The sequence below is a fragment of the Vicugna pacos genome, chromosome 8, assembly GCF_048564905.1.
Source record: "Vicugna pacos chromosome 8, VicPac4, whole genome shotgun sequence".
Classification (NCBI taxonomy): Eukaryota; Metazoa; Chordata; class Mammalia; order Artiodactyla; family Camelidae; genus Vicugna; species Vicugna pacos.
This window is the reverse complement of record NC_132994.1, coordinates 51881127-51886212: the sequence shown is the minus strand read 5'-3', so window position 1 is coordinate 51886212 and position 5086 is coordinate 51881127. Positions and strand designations below refer to the sequence as shown.

The window sequence follows — 5086 nt, the reverse complement described above, 5'->3', positions numbered from 1 at the left end:
CTGAGATGTTTCAGGATCATCCCGAAGGACGCAGCCCTGACCGGGTGCAGCCTCCTGGTCCCTCGGGAGGGGCACGGGCTCCCCACAGCGACCACGCAGAGCTGCTATGGGGGCACCTTGGGCCGAAGCACTCACTAGTGTTTGCTTCATATTCTCAGCCAAGACAATCAATCAAATTTTGCCATCACTTACGCTATTTTGGCAAAAAGAGCACGGCTCCCTTGATGGGAAGTATTTCTGGCAGTTTACAGCAAGGATGGGACCTGCCTTCCTGCAGCAGAGTGGCCGTTTACCACAAAGCCGGTGGCCACAGGACATCAGCCGAGGGCAGGCAAGCCGGGGCCACCGAGCCCAGGGAGCCGGAGACATGCAGGGGAGGGGCAGTCTTTAAGGGGCTGGGTGACATTGCATTGAGGGGCAGCGGCAGCGGCTCAGCAGCCCTCCTGGCATACGGGCGTCAGGGGAGGCGGGAGAACGAGCACAAGAAGAGGGGGTGGTGAGGGAAGAAGACAGGGGCCTCTGCTAAAATCCACCAAATACCACGAAATTTTACAGTGTTAGAGGCTTTTCCACGTGACCTTAAAGCTCCTACACTTTCCACCGATCTCCCTTCATTCTAATTTTCTATCAAGATCTTCCCCCTTCCTCCAAATATGAGGACTCGAGACAGGGCCCCCTGAGGACAGTGACTCCTCCCTAAGACTCTTATACGGCCTCCACGGAGCGGCAGGCGACGAAGCGGGCTGCCTCCTGCCGGCGACAAACCAAAGGTCCCCGAAGTGGCTCCATGCGACAGTCGATATGGCAATTAATTAATTAATTAATTAATTAATTAAAACAAAAACCTTAAATGTATAAATCACCGAGTCCTCCAAGGGGCATGATTACAATATAATAGGAAATCCTGTGGCCTAGATATCTTCAAAAGCGTCAACGAAAGTATTAAATATAAAGGCAATCTGTCTATTCCCCTCCTCACCCTGAAGAAACCCACAGAAGGAAGGCAGGGTCTGCAGCGTGAGGACTGCATGGCCCTCCTCCTAGTAGTTGGCTGGGAAGAGCCCGTACCTGCCATGGCACAGCCCGCGCCACCAGCTGTCATCCACCATCGCGACGTAGGTGATGATGTCGTCGGGGTGGAAGGAGACTTCGTCACCGCCCGCAGCCTGGGGGTCCCGGAGGGCGATGGCTGTGATTCCGAGGTCGCTTTCACACTGGTCATAGGCATCTATCTCCCTCTGCCGGATGGTGGCCCGGGGCCTCTGCAGTTTCGTAGGCGACCTCCGGCGCGGGCCTCTGGGGAGTCAGCGGCCTTCGTGCTGCACGCCGGCTCAGGCTCGCGGGGCCTCTGTGGCTCGGCTGGGCCTGGAAAGGAGCTGCGTCCTCGTGGACCCGGCGTGAAGGCGGCCTCTCCCGAGCAGGTGAAGGCGTCGAGGTCGCGGGGGGCGTGGGCTTGGGGACCCCTGCTCACTGGTGCCGCGGCCTCTGGGCCTCTTCTCACTCGCTTCTCTTCTTTGCCGGCTCGCTCCACTTCCGCCCGTCTTCTCGTCCTCTCGTTCTTTCCCTCGCGAGGTTTCCAGTCGCGAGGTTTCCAGTCGGCTCCAAGGATGTTTGGCTCCAAGGATGCTTGTTCTGCTGTTCACGGCTTCCACAGGAGCAGTCTTCTGACGAGAGGAGGCTACCTTGGCAACGTCCTCAAAGGGAGAAGCCTTCTTACCCGTCCCGTCCTTCTGTGCCCCGTATTCTCCGCCAGATCCTTTGATGTAGTGTTTTTTGGGGGGATTCATGCTGCTGCAGTTTCTCCTGGTGATCCCGGCCAAGAGCACACATATCTGTCTGCACACCAAATTTCCCTCCAAAGCCTTTCACGTAGTCTTTCTGGGACTCTGCTTCTCCGTTTTGCCTTGATACTGAAAGCCAGCCCTTTTATACACCTTGCCTGGTCGATACCATTCTTGCCACGCAAACTTCTGGAGTAATCTTTCTGCAACCTGTGTGTCTCTGTCTTGCCCTGGTAATCGAAGCCCATCGCGCTCTTGCCCGCATGGTTGGCCTGCAGGCCCGTACTTGCCGCCAAGACCACTCGAGTAGTCTTTCCGTGAGGCATGTTTCCCAGTTTTTCCCTGGTATTCAAAGCCCACAGCCAGCTGGTCAACTCTGTCCACCTGAACACCAAACTTACCTCCAAATCCCTGGTTGGGGTCTACCTGCAAGTAGTGCTTGGAAAGCTTTGATTGATATTCATGGTGGACAGCTGATTTGTCCATGCTGTCCTGCTCCACGCTGAGCTTCCCTCCATAACCACAGGAGGCTTTTGGTCCTGTTTCAAGCTCCTTCTCCTTGAGGGGCTGGTATTCTTGAAACACATTCTCTCTCAGTTTGTGTACAGTCATGTATTCCTGGTGCCCAGACCTTGCACCGTTTGGGGTCCCCATGTCTGTTCTTTCTCACTTACACCATTCACAAAATCAGGATAGATTTCCCAACACTCAGCTCCCAGGTCATCCTGGGTGATGGACACGGTGTGGCCTGCCGCAGCTTTCCCCATCTTTCTTTTCCAGGTGAAGATGAAAGGCTGTTCACAAAATTCTGTTTAAAATTCAGCAATCTAAGAAGGAATCTCCAGAAATTTAGGAATGATTCTGTCGTTGCCTGGGGTCAGTCTGGTATGGTCTGCTTGGCCCTGGCTTCGCTGCACCCATTGCCCCCAAGCCTGTAAAGTTCTTAAATAGTGCCTGATATATAGAAAGTTCCGTATAAGTGATTGTTTAAAAACAACAACAGCAACAACAAGAAATCTGTGTTTTATCCAAAGTCATACAGCTAGTAAGAGGCAGAACAAGGATTCCAACCCATGCAGTTTAGTGGTACCTATAGTCTATACCCTTAACTCGCATGCACCACTGCCTTGGAGTCATGCTGATTCACACCATTAAACTCAAAATGAGTGTGAGAGGCAACCCCTAAGTTAAATCATCACCAGTTTCAAAACTATCTGGAATAAAAGCAGTCAACCATGGAAATGGGTAGTTGCCTTGTTAGCAACTCAAAAAACTAAAAATTTCATCTGGGTGGGAGGAAAAGAACAGAACCAGGTGGGTTGTATTCCCCAGGGGTCCCGACACTCTTGCAGCTGTTCTGTGGGGCCAAAGAGGCTTAAAATAAAACTCAGTATGATTGCCAGCCTGACCCAACCCTGTCTCAGCCCCTGTAGGAAAGAAACTGTTTATAGAAGGGACATTTATTGATTGGTTTTTAAAGACTCTTGCTTTAGCATTAGTCATTGGTTTGCTTCTAAAAGCTTGAAATCTTAAGAAGAATAAAGTTGTACTTCTCAAAAGCAGGCAGACATGCACACAAAGCATTCTCAACATCACTAAGGCTCTGTTCATAATTAGAAAGTAGAAAGCATGTTCCTACAGATATGAAAGGAAGGAAAAACAGAGTTTTGAGTTTTCCCCCATCATCTCTTAGGCAGCAAACTGAATGGAAATTTTACAGGTTCCTGATCCCACATCTCTCTATGTTTTGTCTATTACTTGCATTTCATCAGCTCAATGTAAACATCCCTGCTCTTGCTGCTGCCAGGTTAGGAAAAACTAGTTAGCCTTCCAGGAAATCACCAGCACTTTGTACTTATATCTTGATGAGTGAAAATTTGATGGAAGAATGAACGAGCAGGACTGAGCGAATGTTTTGGGACCCATTACATTTTGTTATTCATACAGCTGATCACGCTGGAGAATGATCTTGCCAATTAGCACAGCTTTGCAAAGCATCCCACATCAGGAAAACTGGCTGGTTAGCATCCTCTCCTGCAGCCTTCAACTCAAAATACGGCTCAGGCCTTTCATCGCTTGTCATAGTTTTGTAAATAACTCCAACCATATGAAAGGGCTTTCTTTCTTTTACCGGTAACCATGTTTACTGTATATGCACAACATATAAGTTATGACATTTTGTTTTGGACTTCTTTTTTAATTAGTTTTTCTGACCAGGGACCCACTGTTGTTGAAACAGATGTTGTGGGGCCCAATAATAGCTCTCAGCTGCCAAAGGCAAAATATGAAACTGTGCCGAGACCTCGCAGAGCAAATGACTGTAAAAAAAAGGATGCTTATTACAAACAATCGAGAAAGCTGATATTTCATATGTGTAGCAACTTCTGTGTGATCATGGACGGAATACATTCAATGTCATTCTTCATGTACCCTCTCCTCTCTCATGAATAACTAGCCTGAAGGGCAGGTACACTGTGAACTTCAAACCTACCCCTCCCTAAAGTAAGAACTCAGGTATATGTACTCAGGAACTCTAGTCCAGCTAACTCACAACTTGAAACTAAAAGACCCTCCCTCACATTCTCATCCTGTCTGTAAATTTAAGCAGATATAGCTCCATGTAAAATAGTTTTATGTTTGAAATGACAACCAGATTTTTTAAAAATATTAGTTAACATAAGTGTAAATGCAATGTAGGTTTATCAGAGTGATAAGCTGGTAAATGTTTTAACAACAGGCTCTCTGGGGAAAAAAGTCCTGATTTGTTATATTTTCCAGTTTCCATGGTATAAATATTCCCACTGTGATGGATTTCAGGCTTTCCACATGGCATCACTGAATGCAGAGCTGGGAAGAGATGAATGGTGTCACACCATTGTAGAATATTTCCATAATCGACATTTAAAAAGTCAAGAGCATTAACAATTGAGAAATACTGTACTAAGTGAAGTATCAGAAATAGAAAGACAAATACCATATGATATCACTTATATGTGGAATCTAAAATATAACACAAACGAACTTATTTATGAAACACAAATAGACTCACAGACATAGAAAACAAAACCTATGGTTACCAAAGGGGAAAGGGGGTGGGGGAAGGATAAATTAGGAGTTTGGGATTAGCAGATACAAACTATTATATATAAAATAAACAACAAGGTCCTACTGTGTAGCGCAGGGAACTATATTTAACATCCTGTAATAAACTACAATGGAAAAGAATATGAAAAAGAATATATATATATATGTATAACTGAATCACTTTGCTGTACACCAGAAACTAACATAACTTTGCAAATCAA

At 47.0% G+C, this 5086-nt stretch overlaps 1 pseudogene; it reads right to left on the bottom strand.

Annotated features, from left to right (window-relative positions):
* Positions 1-936: 936 nt before the first annotated feature.
* On the bottom strand, positions 937-2548 carry LOC102540932 (src substrate protein p85 pseudogene; annotated as a pseudogene).
* Between the last annotated feature and the right edge of the window lie 2538 nt (positions 2549-5086).